The following is a 17,426-nucleotide window of genomic DNA, read 5'->3' on the forward strand; positions in this document are numbered from 1 at the left end:
CGGTCAGTTATTGCACTTGTGCAAGCTTTGTCAGGCACGTAGCATGATGCCCCCCTCCCGTCCCCCCCCCCCCCCACACACACACACACACATTTTCTTCTCATGACACACATTTTTCTAAGATTTACATATCAAATTAAAACTACCATGTTTTAAAATTAATTACAAATTACAAATTAAACTACCATGGAGTTGCCCCCCCCCCCCCCCCACTTTTTGCATATCTGTACGCCATACACTTTTGACGCTCATTACTAGCTGCGAGCCGAGTTCGATCACCCTGTTCGATAGTGTTTGATTGTGAAAGGCTACGGGTTCTCTCCGGGTACTCCGGCTTCCTCCCACATCAATAAACCCCTTCGTACTAACATTCGTACCAACGAGAGATATGATATGCAGAACATGTTTTCAGTCGTTATAAAACACGTGAAGTTCAGTTTAAAAGCCATTGAACGTGTGTTGCCTTATGGGAATTTTTTTTTCATAATTTGTATTATATCTTTTTCCCCTAATTGTAAGATATGAATATTTTGAACATGCAATTAATGTATTGATAGTTTATGGTCTTGTAATTTGGGTTTTACCGGATACTAATGAACCGTAAAAAATCCCACTTCTTCAAAACTTATGAATCTTCTTTTGCTCAATTTGATTCATAACACATACATGTATAGTGGACCTTTTATGTCGATTTAGAAATGTCAGATATCGCCCACATGTATCACCAACCCCATGAGGGTAGCGACATATTTATGATGACACTTCAGATGGGGTCGTTTCATGTTATTATGTAACTTACTTATCCGTCATGCATTTTATTAAAATACACTTGCTATTTTAATTAATTTATGTACGAAAGATCACTTACATCGCTGAAGTTGTTGTGATGATTTCATTTTTAAGACGTTGTGTAGAATTTTAATTTAAAATTTATTTTCCATTTAATTTATGTATTTCTCAAGTGTGCATTAACCCGTTAAGTGTAAATCGCATAATTCGAGGACGTTTCATTTCAAGACCTGTTTTGCAGTAATACGCGTACAATATTATATGATGTAATTCCATCAGTTTGCGTGCATTAAATGACAGGTTCTTATTACCAGTTCGTGCTTGCTACATCAATGAATTATGACATTGTTCGTTTGTTTTGGTGGGGTTTTTTTTACGGTTTTCGGGTCTTTGCTCATTGTTAGATTAGCAATATTCCAAAACTACATACTTACGCACTTTTTAAAACAGTTTTTGGTAGAGAAAATTATGTAGTTTTAGATATGCCTGAACATTTGCGATCAATTTTGGCTCAGTTTAGATGTGGGATTTTATTACCATTGAGAATTGAGACGGGTAGATACCACGGTGAACCCGTTGAAGAGCGAATTTGTACTTTTTGTTGTAAAAATAGTATAGAAAACGAAATTCACTTTTTATTACATTGTCCTTTATATAACGACTATAGAAGAATCCTTTTCGAAAATACTTGGTTTAATCAATTACTAGATTTTTCAGATACAGATGCACTAATTGTTCTTATTTCAAATTATCCTCGGCAGGTTGCCAAATACTTATACATGTATCATTCTTTTACACGTAGACAATCTTTATTGTTCTGAAAATAAACATACACTGTATTATATAAACTATGCAAACTCAAGTCTCTGAAGAAAATTTTATACTCATACATGTATATTTTCAATCATATCCTTGTTTACCGCTTGATGCTGTGTTATTTTCTTTTCTTTTTTCATGTATTATGTGTTCAAAGTGGCATATAGGCCCGACGGGCCGGGTGTTAAAACTATGCTGACTTTTGTTAATATTACACTTGGAAATGTATACACATGTCACTATAAATAAATAAATTACTTTTTTACTTATTTACTTATAATGTTTTGTTGCAGAGTTAAATTAAAACAAAATGTCAGTATATATATACATTTAAAGTATTTTGCATCGACGTCCATGTTTCTCTACATACATATTACATAAACAATTATATACCAAAATTTAAAAAAAAAAGTATTTTGCAACCATATATTTTCTTACAGAATTAAATCTAAAGTTTGTAAATCTAGTAAGTTATGTTTCCATCTGTTTTTCACAACCATAACGTTACATGAATTTATATAATCTTTGAAAATACATTCATTGATGTATCTCAAGTTAAAAATGGTAAAAATTTATATTTTGTCATCAGTACGTACAACTTCACTATTAGAAAATATTTATATTAAATTCATTTCCTTAATTGTGAATGGACTTTTTTTCTGCAGCTAGATATGCACATCTTACACTAAATTATGTAGGAATTACGATACAAAAAAACATGTTTTGCTTATTAAAGTTAAAAAAAAAAACACTGAAAAATCTTTCAAGACTTATCTTTGTCACAAGCAACACCGATTCAACCACTGTCATTATACAGTCTGCTATTAGGACGCTTGTGACCTTACTTTCTGAACGACGCAATTCAATGTAAAAAAAAAACCAAAACCCACCAAACCTTAGTAAATTATAAACAAGACCTTTTACACCAAACAGAAAATAGAAATTCCGTTTGTTAAATATTTTTTTCGGCTCAAAGCCGTAATAGGTATACATGTACATGTATCTCAATCGATGTCGCTAATATTATAGTACATGTACATATATGTACTGTAACTGTTCAGTGTATAGTACATACCTCTTCAGTAACTGGTATTGCATGCTTTAAATTTTGTTTTTCCGAGGCCTGAAGTGAGTTTAGATGCGATTTACAAATAAACGTGTGTCGTTTACTGAATTTTATTTTATCAAGTTAAATTACATGTAAGTGTACGACCACGTATAGTGGTATATTTAATTCAACCCGATTGACAAGATTGACATGTGTGACTTACTGCCAAAATAAATGCTTAACTTTTATTCACTTAACTTAAATTTATCGTGTACAGTGGTTGTATGTGATAGGATTTGGTGGTCGCCCGCTTGGACACGTGGGTTCTCTCCGGATACTACGGCCTCCTCCCACATCAATGACCCCCTCGCGCTAACATCCGTGCCAACGAGAGATATTAATATAAGTTGTAGAACTTATTCATCAATCGTTGTAAAAATAAATAAAGTTCAGTTCATTGAACGGGATTAATTAATCTTGTTCATTGAAATTGTTTCGAGTGGAAAATTCATCTACAACCATGAAAATGTCAGTTCCCCTCACTTTATAGAGTACAATGAGACTGGTTAATAATTTTGGTAATAAAGATAGGATATCCATTTTTCCATTCCTCACATCTCGACAATTTCCTAAATAAATTTTTAAAGAAAATTCGTTAAATAAGATAAGGTATCCACTCATGTTCCTTAGATATTTTTACAACCATATTTTTCATATTCATTTACTAAAGTGTTGGTACAGTATATTATAAAAATGCTCAAACAATTTTTTAAAAAGAAAAATAATATTTTTAACATTGCTTAACTCATCTACATTGTAAAATGACACCTCAATAGGTGGTTTAACAACCACAGAAAGTGGTTTTAAATATTTTAAATACGAAAATAAATGTTGACAGGATAAACCGCAAAATATTACATAACCATCCATAAATAACAAATAAGAATGCATTTTTAGTTTTTATTCTAATTTTTTAAATTTAAACATTGTCTTTTCATTTTTTCTTCTTTAAAAATAATTATAAGTTATAATTATTTTCAAAGATGAAATGAAAAGACAATGTTTAAATGTTTTATGATTTATAACATTAAATTTAAATACAACATGTGCTTTATTTAAAGAAATATTATTTTGCACAGTTACAAATGTGCCCCGTCTCGTAAAAGTTAATCTATATGTGAAAAATTATTTTCTACAAATAAAAAATAAATAAATTAGTTAAGAAATTGGTCGCTTTGGGAGGAGGGGGGGGGGCTGTCCATACATGTATTTGCCAGCATGGACGGTCTAAAAGTACCGAGTAATTTATATTGAATTAAGATTGACCTTCTAATAAGTTAGTTATTTTCATCATACAACGACTTCCAAAAAATGTTTAGATTAAAATATACTTAAAAATCTTTAAAATTTATTTTGTATGAGTTATTGTTTTTATCAATAAAACTGCATAAATAATCAGTGATTTCATATTGTCTTCAATGAATCCTTCGAAATGAAGCATTAGTTTTTGTGATAAAGAATTGCTGAAAATGTGACAAAAGAAAATTTTAATATATTTCTATTAAGATGAATGCCAACAATCCTTCATTAAATTTAGTAAGTAATCTTATTAAAAAGTTCATTACTTATCTTTTGTATTCTGATATTTATATGCAACTTTTTCATTTAATGCATTTTAGGATAAGACAAGGCATCAGATAAAGCTTTCTATTCAATCAAACTTTCACCCATACTAAGACAGTTTCCTTTTCGAAAAAAATGAAAGCTATCTATTGGCTAATGAATTTCAATTTCAATGAAATCTTTTTCGTTCCTAGAAAGATTAATTCTGCAAAATAGACATAAGTTAATGCAATTTGTATACAAAGAGGCTGATGGTGCCCGTACATTAATTGAATTAAAGTCTTGTCTTAATTGTTTTCATTGGTAATGGCTCCCTGGTATTACCTGACAGTTGTGTCAAAAGTGCGTGGCGAGTTGATGTTAAAAAAATTAATTACAATAACTTCGTACATCCCGTATGTAAATTTCAGATTTTTCGTATAAAACTGGAAAGACTGCGGCAAAATTGTGTAAGTTTACAAGCGAACATCAGACAAAATGGTAAGTGTTGGAATTTTTTCTCCAGCGTTATTCTACCAAATCTTCGTTGTGTTGGAGTTATGCCAGAATAAGCTAAAGCTTAAATTATTTTTTCCTATAAACACAATGCTTTAAATATTTCTAAGACCAAAGTTGACTCTTCAAAAAGTAAGCATCATGATTGCTTTGAAAAAAATCTAACCGTTGAAGAAAAAGAAACATTATATGGCTAAAATTCATAAACAGACAAGATTTTAGTGTTTGTAATCCATAAATTGTTTTTTTTTTAAATTCAAGCTCTTCACTCAATAATATCAGTTACATGTATATGTAGTGAAAAATTTACACATTTTAAGTCTTATACTGTACGAAACTGAAATACAAAACAACTATTTAAACCTTATGCCAACAACGTTCAATAAAATAGTAATCTATTTAACAACACCAATGGTATTCAGGAGGTTAAAGAGTAATGTTGTCTAATTGTTGTTGTAAAAACGGCACGTTTCTTTTTTTAAAATATGAAAAGATTATCCTCTATCGTCCATGCTTCTAATGATGCTCATAGAAGCTGAATAATTTCTTATGTAGACTTTAAATAAACCAAATCTTGCATTATATTTTTTTTCCAGGGGAAGAGCGTCCGATTTTCCATCTTCGTTGTCTCCATGTGTCTATGTTTGGTGTACACATCAGGGTACATTTTCGCCGGGCGACCAAAACAACAGCAGGGACGCCAACAACAACAACTACAATATCAGGGGCGACAACAACAACAACAATCGCGAGGAGGATACCAACAACAGAAACAACAACAACAGCCGCGGGGCGGGCGCCAACAACGACAACCCATGCCCTTGTGTGTGATGGACTGTCTGGCCGAGTGGTTCCCTTGTGAGTACGAATGCAGGGTGGACTGGGGCAGCAATCGCCGTCAACTCAGAACCTGTACCAAAGAATGCGAACAAGAGAGGGCGTCTTGCATGACCGGATCTTCCGATCCAGCGTGTAGCACCAACAAAGCCAACAACCAGCTTCACGTGCAGTTCAAGACCTTGTAAAATATGATCTCTCTGATGGAACATAGGGCAAAAATGTATTTAATTTTTGTTCTTGCGGACAAATATTCTGTTATATTTGTAGTGTTGGTCATGTGGACTTGTTTTGTTTTTTTTTTGAAATACAAACTTTAGAAAACTGAATTTTATATCTTTTTTGTGTCTTATTTTTGGGTTGATAGACGTAGAGACAAGCTTCCTGCAGTTTTTTGTTACAAATTACAACGAATTAACAATAAAGGTGTGTACTTTGTCTACTGCTAATGGTTAACCGCAGAAAGAAAACCATGACAAGTATACGCTAATTAATACACAGTGCAAACTCCAGCCGTTGACTGTTAATTCACAGAACTCGACGTCAACAGTTTAAAAAAAAAATCATGCCTTCTCGGGTTTTCAGTTTAAAATTATATTTTAAGCAAAGTAGACTTTATTATATAAAAAATAAGTTCATCAGCACAAGAGTTTACTTCTTGCTTGGTCAGATTACTCATAAAGCACCTGGTTTTTAAAAGGAACAGGTCTGAAATACTCTATGAATAATTCGTAACCTTAATATGGTTTTCAAAAATGAAATATGAAGTATTAGCAAAACGCACGAAATGTGCATTTGGTGTCAAGACCTCTAGAACATATATTGTATGATGGATGCAAATGCTTGCAGAATTAGATCAGTGAAGCTCGTTTAAGTAAAACAGAAATAAATTCAAAATGATTTATCAATGTTTTCGATGGGTTTTCGCAGTCTCAATAGTTTAAAATTCTTTTTATCCATTATTGTGGCTTTGTCTTAAAAGAGTGCCTTTTCAAATTAAAATTATGGAATGGTCAATATGCGAGCATATATGTATAATTACAATAAAACTTAATGAGTTTGCTTTTGTAATTAAAATCGACAACAGTTACCGCAAAATTCATCAATTTTTTTTTTTGTTTCTAGAAAAAATTATCAAAATTATAAAAACGAAAAATCGTTTATAATAGACATTTTGAATAAGAGAGGATACGCGATTAGCCATTTTATAATGTTCCTATCTCCGTACAAAGAATAGTTTAATCGATTGATAGTGCAAAACAAAGACACTTACACTGAACACGTCAAGTAAGTGGGTTTTTTTTTCTACGTTTAAACAGCTAAATTAATGTAGATATACATTTGCATAGAGTTCATGAACGTCTTCCTAAATTATGTAGAAAAAAAGACAACATTAATGTTTGAAAAGATTAATAACTTTTCCAGTTCATTCTGCATAGGTTGCGATGAAGTAAGATGAACAGACAACGAAGATAAAAAAAAAAGTTTCGCCACAACCTTGCCTTTTCTATCACCCTTTCTCTCCGAAGGATTTTTCCATGAAAGGTTTATGGGCGAAGAACATGGAAGAGAGCGGCCTCCCCTGGGGTGGATTGTCTTCACACCCCAACCCAATCTCCGGATATTCTTTTCATATGCTTTATAATACATGTAGTGTTTTGTGTGCGTTTATGGGATGGTTTCTTCTATTTTGACCGCTTTGCGCCACAGATCAGGGCACGATCCGCGATTTTTTCAAACTAAAACTCAAATTTTCATTGAGGATATCAAAGTATAAATATATTAATATCATTATAAATGTGTGTCATTTATTATGGTTGTTTGTAAGTAATGAGGTCCGTCATACGATTTTGTTATCCAGCGGCACTTCTCTATGAATACAGATTTTCTAGAGTTTTTAAAAATAATAAACCTATAGCTAAGGGCTTTATGATAGATTTCAACACGCTCAAAAATTATCACTTCATAATATTCAAAGAATGATTCCCTGTTACTTATATTTATATTATTTCCAATTTGTACAGTTTAAAAAACATTTTAAAACCACTATATTTCACATATAACATGCTATGTATTACTAGTATATTCCGTTTTCAGTTATGCTGTAAGACATGCCCATTTTTTGCCACTCATCGTTAATAAAATCATTGAGCTATAGGCTTCAAAATTGATTCAAAATGTTATCACAGACAAAGACAGTTGAAAATGGAAATATAATGTTATCATAAATTGTGTTGAAAGTAAAATGCAATAAATACAACGTCCAGCGCACACTTTCGGCTGGCTCATACATTGTAGGCATATGCTGTTGCATCTTCACAAGTCAAAGGTTTCTGATCCGCCCCGCTCTACATAAACTCTTGACCGAATAGGCAGAGTTTGACGGGGTTAGAAACCTCGCACGCTGGTTGGTGTCATACAGGTTTGCATGATCCAGTAAGAAAAACGTTGTTTCAATAATGACGTTAATTGTGCATTGATCAATGTTTAACCGTTGTCAAATAAATTTGAGACGGACTAGTAAGTGTTTGACTCACTGCTATCGGTTTTTAGTCCAAGTGAATCCATCTTTTTTTTACAAATTGGATATTGTTCATGGGAGCAGCCATATTGCTATAGTGTTTCTGTTTATAACGCATTCTCTAATTGGTCATAATAAGAGGTCAAAACAGTTTAAAAATGAGTACTTTCACTATGGCTGAAAATATGATATCTGTATGTAGGTTATATGCTGATATCAACTCCTTACAACAATGTTCAGATAATATTAATCTTATTAAACAAAATCTCAATCATAATATCAAAATATTAGATGAGTGGTAAAAAAAGGGTTGTCAAAAAATAATCCACAAAAAACCAGGGCTGTTTTTTTTCATTTGAAAAATCTACATCATTTTCCTAATTTATTTTTCGAAAATTGTCAATTAGAATATGTTACTGAACACAAACATGTTTATGTTTTCTCATGCTGCACAACCTCACCGCAGCTCCGTTTTTGCTGTCTGATAAATGAACTCAACACTTGTGAATGATGAAATATGTCATTTACTAAAAATGACGAAAGTAAAGAAAAATATAAACAACATAGTAGGGGATCAGACCCAAAACTGTTCACACAAAATGTTAAATAACTTATCAATATGCTGATCCCCTTAAAATACAGAAAAACAATATTTTGTTCAAAATTATAAACAATATATACAAACCAAGAAAAGATGGCACCTCAAAAATAAAATATGCCATATGCAAAATAACAATATTTTGTACATGTATGCAACTTTCGAATATTGGAGTGGAGAAGCGGGGATGGTGGTGGGTGTATCAAAACATTACTCGTGCTAACACTCTCATAGATGAAGACAGAATGACCCTACTCTCACTGGTCAGATACTGACCGCATCAAACCACGTGACCGTATCGCTTAATTTGATTGGCTATTAAATTAAATTTGGGGAGAATTACACCATGGAATTTTTAGCAATTACATAATAGGTCACTGGGAGGTTTTTAGACTAGGAATTTGGGCTAAAAATAGACATGGACAGTGACCACTGCAGGGAAATTACATAATATGGCCAACGACCTCTACAAGGCCTGGGAAAGAAATGCAACTTATCTAATCAAACATAAACATGAAAAATACAATAAATCAGCAAATAAAATTATAGCATTCAACACATAAATACAATTATTAACATAATTGTTGTTTGGTATACAGTTTTCTTCAATTCTAAGTTGGTCACAACATATTGATAACATTGTTAAAAAAGCTTACAAAACTGGGTTAACTTAACAATGCTCTTGATTATTCTGTTCCAAAATTAAGAATAGAACTATATTCCTGATACTGTCAGAAGATGAAATGCCCTTAGTCTTGACAGAAGAGAGGTAACCTCTATAAAAACATTTTTAAAACTGTTTATACAATGGTATGGTAAAACTTCAGAAATATCTTTCAATCTGAAAAAAGATTTTCAAAAATAACTCAGATAGGATTGAGACACAACTGTATTTTTAATTCTGACATTCTGATGTAATTTAATATCGAGTCCAAATTGTTCATGTGGCTTTCTAGAAGATGCGTATCATTTGTTCTTTGTCTGTAAAACTTCTTTGATAGATGATCGAGCTCTTAGCATTACATTATATACACATGATAGATGTACAATTACTTTTATGGGGGATGATTCTTTGACGAATACACAAATCACTGATATTTTCAAGACTGTAGTGAATGTGGTCACTTCTCAAAAAAAAGAAGAAGTTTAAATTCATGATATCATATTATATATGAAGTACATGTATACTGTTTATTCATGTATATTTCTATGTATTTATATATATCATTGGCAATATTTATAAATTTTATTGTAAGAAGACTACCTAAGTTACTTGTATTTAGAACTTGTGTTTTATCAATTTGATTTAATCAATAACATATGCTAAATTCAACTTCGGTTGAGTAAGATAACCAAACAAAACATTCCAAAAACAAATTGTCCTTCTTTACTTAGAATGACTGTGTTATGAATTTTTAAAAAAATACTAAAATTTGATTTTGAAATGATTATGTCTGACTTACTGACAAATCTAGAAGAGAACATGTCACTTAATTCTTAGGGACTGGGAAAATGTTGGTCATCTTTATAATGTCTTCTTTAATCCTCGAAATTCCCAATCGAATTTGATGTGTCACTAAATATGGATTTTTTTTTGGTTTTCCACAGTACTAGTAAAAATACATGTAATTCTGAACCTACCAATGATAAGAAACACAGTTTTAGATTTGTCTTTAAACATATTTTTTATGTTAAAATTTTCAAAATGTTTTATTGATCTTTGATTATTCATGAAGTTTTCTTTAACTTAATAATAAACCAACTAGTTTTGTATATTTTTTCCGTTTAAGGCTGTGGCATTCACTGATATGAACAACCTTGTTGCTTTCCTTCCTTTATACATTATATATGTATAATCATCTAAGACAACATTACTATACTCTACAAATGGTCTTTAAAATTGTACAATAAAAGAAGTATGAAAAAAGCCATAGGTAATGGTGTTGAATTTACATTAACTTAGTCGCATGACTTTCATTAATACATGTACCTTGTATATATAGGTAGTTTCAAACTTGCTTCAGACTGAATGGTTAAAATTTGATGAGTTTGGATTGTATCCAGAACTTTAAATGAGGATAAGGAAGCATATTTTCTATGGAAATACTATCAATTGAATAAAAACAAAGTACTTTTTTCATTTTTTCTCTCCCATTTTATTGTTCCAATTGAAAATCAGCAAGAATATAACCATATGATAAATGCATAATACATAATTCCCTGAAAAATGTGCTTCTAAAAAACATTCATCTCTGTAATTTAGTAAAATATTAAGTACACAATCGTCAATGGATTTTGGATTTATACAATAGGTACAATGAAAAGTCAATCTAAACAGCATCAAAGAAAAGGAAACATGGCTTCTAGGTCCACCTCGCCCGCGAGTTGGAGGTAATGGATTGGGAATTGGAAATCGTGTTGTTGTAGTAAAGGCTCTTCAAAAGCTGTAAATAAATGGATCAATTTTACTTCACATATTTCTGCGCTTTTCATGGATTCACAAGGTTCTTGAAAATTTTCGCTGCTTTTAATTTCATTTTCTCGTTTATTATGTATTTTTGTCTTCTTATGCAATTGTGTTTTAAACAAATGTCAATGTTTAATGTTTATATTTCATATTCTTAACTTTTATCAATACTACAATGTACTTTTTTTCGATTCTAAGATTCTAAGATTTTTTGAAAGACCAAACGTAGGTTGCTTTTTCGAAAAAGTATTGTGTTTTTTATGATGACGTTAAATGTTTGTTAAACAAAAACAAATGTTTTCCGTGTCATCGTGAATCGTTTGAAGTTATGGGGCTTGTAATTGACATGACAGATAAAAAGATTGCCTCATTAATAAAATTAACCTCTGCTGCTTGACCAGTTTTTGCCTTCAAGTGGCTATATATATTTCTAGTGATTCATAAAAAAAAACTTCTATCGATGTGTTTGTTGCGTATAATCCCACGCTTTCTATTTAGTATTATCTAAATTACTTATTTCTTTAAATGAACAAAAAATTACACAGAAAGGTGTGAAAAAAGATGAACTGGAAAATAAGAAATGAAAAATCAAGATTTAAATTAAAGTGTTGTGAATTGAAAATGGCTGCTTAAGAAAAACGGCTATGTGTACTTGTTAAAAGACGTGAATGGGTAAATATGTGCAAAATACATTGTATAAGTATGCATAGTGCTATTATGATATTAGTACCATTAACAATGATCAACAATTTATATTTAGATGCATACTAAGTAAGAACTTCTTACGACAGACATATATAACCTTTGATTTGGTTATAATACTGTGCATTGTGCAAATGCTAAATACTAATAGTGAAAAACAGAAACGTTACAGTTAAGTAAGAGAAAAATTGTTAATAAAAGGACAAAGACATGTACCCATCACATGCATCACAATTCCATCAGCTCTAGAAGCCAGCCCCACCCTCCGTGCTCTCCCGTCCACCAAGGTTCTGACTGGTTTAGCTCTATCTTATATTCTGGCTCCTCTACACCCGCTTCTTTTTCTTCGGTCTTAGTTTTCTTTTTGCGTGAGAGCTTTTGCTTTTTAGTAGGTCTAGTTTTGTTTCGGCGCTTAGCCTCTTTTTTACCAGCACCGCCACCATTTTGTTTAGTTGATTTTACTTCCGTACCTCCTTCGTCAGCACATTCTAATACACAGGCTTGCTTGATCATCTTGCAGTCGCGAACACAGTCAAATAACAGCTTTCTGTTCTTGGATATAGGGAATTTGCAGTCATTTGAACACTGGAAGTTCGTAGAATCACACTTGTTCAAACAAATGTCTCCCTTGGATGCAGGTTTTTTGCTTGGCGCTGACGACACTATACAGAGAATGGTGGTTACAAAGACGCTTGTTGGCGAGATGAGCTGCATTGTGATCTAAAAGAGCACCTGCAACACAGAGAGACTGTTCAGTTACCACACTTAATCTTCTTACCCAAAATCCTTCCCTTTTGCAACCAATACTGATTTAACATTAATTTGTTTGGATTTTTATACTAACTGAAACATTTGCATAATTTGAGGTTTAATCATAAATGGAGACATAATATACCACTTTAAAACTATGGATCTAATTATGTTTGATTTATCTGCTATATTTACACTGTTATCACATGCTTTTGGCTGTTTCTTACAACGTTAAGTTTAAGGTTCAAACCAACGCTCATTAATTATCTCTTTGCCGTCCTTTACGGCAGAAAGTGTAATCATGACTCTTAATTTTGTGGCAGTAATTAACATGTTCTGATTCAAAAGCTAAAATTTGTTTGTAATTCTGTTCAGTTTGTAACACATTTCTATCGTAACCATTAATTCCTTTAAAATTTGAAAAAAAATATACTTCTGATGATTAGAACTGTACAAAACATAACAAACTTAATGGGTGTAATAATAAAGTAAAATGTAAAATACATAAGAACATAAACATGGGATTATTTATTAAAAACAATTTATAATTCTTCGTAATTCTATGTTTAAAAGTTTATAATAACAACATAAATACATGTGTATACTACAAAAAAAGATTGATTTTGGATGATACATGATCTGTCTTCTTGCGTAGGTGTATTTAACAGCTTATAAATCAAGAAATACCAACTGTAAAATGTGTATGAAAATGTACTTGATTACCATTCTAGAAATAGAATTTTTCTCTTTTGAAGAAGTCTAAAAAGTTTTGAGGACGGCTCTAATGAGACATAATACAGGTTGACCAAATGGCCTTTACTCATCCTAAACCCATATAATGAATACTTTTCTATTTTAAAAGTACTAAAACATTATGTTACAAAAATGTACATGTATTTCTATTCTCAACGTTTAATTTTTATAGTTTTGCACTTTTGTAAAAAGCAATTGGATTTTTTTTTTAAACAATCATTATTTCTATTTCTATGACTTTTAAATTGACTTTCTGACATGGTTTAACACGTGACGAAAATGTGCACTTTTACCTTTCCCAACACTATTATTAAATTTTAAAGATAAACTGCTCGATTTATTGCAGTGTGCAAACGAATTATGTATATAGTGTTTTGAATGGTCTTTGCCATTTTTGAACTTTATGAATCATTTTTTGATGAAGAAATTTTTATACACTGTATATAGATATAAATAAAATACAACATTTAAATCTAAATATTCGGAGTTTTAGTTACAAACAAATAGTTAAATACCAAATATTCTAAAGGATAATTGGTAATTTGTTGAGCATCTAGCCTATAAAGCATACATGTATTAACATGTATCCAAAAAGTTGAGCATAATTTTTTTCCTAACGATTACGCAAATTATAATTGTCATTAGATTTATAACTTACCTGAATAATTTTCAAATCAGTTCAATGAAATATTAAGACTGCAATGGTGTATTAAACTCTGAATTAACATAACAGCGTTAACCTCTATAATCATATGCTTAATGGTGGAGCCACGGGAACAGACTGAGACCACAACATGTGAGGGGTCCGTTTAAAGGCTAATTGTCTCATGATTAATATAATTACTAACTACGCAGGATTCGGCTGCAAACATAACTTTTTAAATAACTTTGATGTTGAGGAATGTATTATATCTTGTTAAACTGTAATGGGCTTCTTCCAGGTGAATTTGTATCTTGACGAAATATTTTTTAACCGACAAGACATTTTTTAGCAAAACATTTCCTTTTCTAAACATCACGTATCTCATATGGTGAGCTATTAATAATTGTGATGTATGGTATAAGCAGATGATACAGACAATGACGAACTCAATTTCTCTTGAATTCTTTCTCGTTTTGACCTTTGACATGCGCATGATTAGCAAAAATGATTCAGACAATATAGTTTTATGGCTTGATAAAGACAATAACTTAACTGTCAACAAATTATCTGTCGTTCTAATGAAAAAACCTCAAACACATTAACAGTTCAAAATTTGTAAAAAAAATTTATATATACCTAATAATAGATGTTTTATGTCTCAGGCACACGATGAAGTAAAACTAATCCAAAATTTGTACTTTCGATGTAAGGCTTTTTTTTTAATTTAAAAAAGGGATTATTTTGGACACTGGTTGTTTAGAAATAATTGGGTTTTTCTCTTTTATCTCCTTAATTTTCACAAAATATTTTTTCATTCCCATACGAATTTAATTCATGTTCGTTTTTAGCATTGTTGTTTTCATCGCAAACGGAAACATTTTCTCCTTAAAGGGGCATGGTCACGATTTTGGTCAAATTTTATTTTTCTGTTTTTATTATTTACAATGCTTTAGGAATGCATTTCTAATGATCAAATAAAACTTGGGTGCCAGTCGTTGAGTTTTAAGCAAGATACAGGGCTTACAATTCTTCCTCATGTAAACAAGGCTCGTGCCCTGTTTTTGTTTACATAGGTTCAATATACCATTAAAAAATCTTTTTAAAGCTGGTTTGTCTATCTTATTATTCATTTTAAGCATAAATAAACAGTTCCTAACGATTAACACATTCATTTTAGGTCTAAAACTGGAATTTTCACTTCAACATTCAAAATGTAAACAAACCGCTTTGTTTACATGGCGAAGAATTGTAAGCTCTGTGACTCGCTTATGGCTCATCAAATGACACTCAAATTTTGGTTGCCTATTAAAAATACCTTACTGAAGCATTGTAAACAATAAAATCGAGAGAAAAAATTTGACCAAAATCGTGACCATGCCCCTTTAATTCTCAGAGGCAATACGATAACTGTCAAAAAAAAGGTATATGTATAAATTTCATACAAAATATAAATTTTAAAACCCCGTTATTAAAAGAATTGTGTAACCGAAAATTAACAATTTAGTTACAAACTCAATCCATTAGGTGCACTATCTCGAAAAAATCATTTAGTAACATCACAAAGGCGTATATAGTTTAGTGTAGTTTAGTGCAGTTAACTGGGGATATAGTGTAGTAGTGTAAATGTTCAAAGAAGTTTTATGTACTTGCATACGTGTAGTATAATATATGCAAAATAATGTTATTGAAACCTACCCGATTGTGTAATGTTAGTTTAGTGTAATATAAGTGTGGAGTAATGTTAGTGTAGTGTAATTTAAGTGTAGAGTAATGTTGGTGTATGTATTTAGGTGTAGTGTAATATTAGTGTTATGTAATGTAAGCGAAGTGAAGAGAAATGAAGCTTATTAAATCGACACTGTTCTTATGCATATTATTGTGCACATTTTTATTCACCCATATCAAATGATCTGTAGAGGACACAAGTTATACATATGAAAACAAATTGAAATAGTTAATGTATTTTCAGGGCAACGAAATAAAAATTTGCGTGAAAATATCAGATATGAGTTTTTGGTCTTAAACGATGAATTAATTTTAAAAAATCCAAAATATGCTAGCTTTAAAAATTATTAACTAAAGCAGAGTATTGTTATCTAAAATGGTTACCACCGATATACCACCGATATAAAAGTCTTTATGAAATGATTAACGAAACTTATGTTGTTTAACACTGAAATGATCACCATGGCAAATGAATACATAGTAAAGTTTGTTCAGAATCAATTGTTTGGTAATTCTTATTAAAACATATGCATGCAATGAAGGAACCCCCATCAATATGAACAAATTTTACCGGATATATTACTTTCAATCATACTTAGAAAATCTGGCACGATTCTAGTTTATTTGTAACGCACGGAAATGTAAGCCCTCTAACAAATTATTGAAACAAATTGCTTTGAGCAACTGAAAGGGAGCGTGCTTGTATTATTAGTAACACAATGACTAATTTCTTATCATTACAAAATAAAGCTGCATTTTTAAAAATGAAATTAGCATTGTAAAATACCCGTATTTAGATAACAATTAACCAATTATGTCCTTAAATAGCAAACAATCAAACATTTTACCATAGACACGTTGAAATATTAAAAAGTTGTAATGTAATTGCAATAACTCTAATCTTTTGAAGGCTATTTGCGGCATTGCTAATTCATCAATTTAAATCATAAAGTTCTGATATAAATTTAGATAATCCAACATATGAAATAAGCACATAGTGGATATTTACATTTAGATGTTTCATGTTTTGATTTATTAACGAGAATACCTTTAATTGTTCTAGAAGTAATTAGCGAAACGCTTTTTAACCGTAATGAGTTATTCTCTGACGTTATACAAACATGTACTTGATCCATCTGCCATAATTTTCAGCAATCAGTCTAATTAAGAACACTTTATGCAACCAGAGCATTCTGCAAGAGTAAAAATAAATCTAATTTAAATGGGATCTATATTCCATAATGTTAATTATTGATTTTTTTAAGTAATTTATTTTCTGGACAAAGGGCTAGAAATATCATTTATGCGTAATGTTGACTTGTCACTAGATTTCATGATTTAATATGTTATTTTATTTGTTTCTTGCACTATTATTTGCACGAGATAAGACGTCTAGAGACTTCAATAAGACACAGTAGAAACGATTAGGTTTTAACTTTTAGTATTGTGACGATTTGCTTCTGAACTGCTGTAACAAAGAAATAGACGTCAACGTAGTCAACATCATTTCTTTCTTAAACCTGTGTCAAAATTCTTGCTAAATTTGAATCATGATATCATTCATATTGTTGTATTACATGTATAAAATCAATGTACGGTTATTTCAAAGATGGTCAAGGGAATTTCAAGTTTCCTTGACAATTACATGTACCCTTACTG

General features: G+C 31.1%; 1 long non-coding RNA gene and 1 other non-coding gene across 2 annotated transcripts; one reads left to right on the plus strand and one right to left on the minus strand.

Moving 5' to 3' along the window:
• Positions 1–4,624: 4,624 nt before the first annotated feature.
• On the plus strand, positions 4,625–5,937 carry LOC105343189 (uncharacterized). The gene is made up of 2 exons (XR_010709616.1): positions 4,625–4,756; positions 5,368–5,937. It is a non-coding gene; the product is annotated as an uncharacterized protein (transcript).
• Positions 5,938–10,873: 4,936 nt separating this feature from the next.
• LOC105343190 (uncharacterized) lies at positions 10,874–14,206 on the minus strand. Its single transcript, XR_902664.4, has 3 exons — positions 14,058–14,206; positions 12,113–12,628; positions 10,874–11,171 (listed from the first exon to the last, which is right to left on the minus strand). It is a non-coding gene; the product is annotated as an uncharacterized lncRNA (long non-coding RNA).
• Between the last annotated feature and the right edge of the window lie 3,220 nt (positions 14,207–17,426).

The sequence above is a fragment of the Magallana gigas genome, chromosome 9 (assembly GCF_963853765.1).
Source record: "Magallana gigas chromosome 9, xbMagGiga1.1, whole genome shotgun sequence".
Classification (NCBI taxonomy): Eukaryota; Metazoa; Mollusca; class Bivalvia; order Ostreida; family Ostreidae; genus Magallana; species Magallana gigas.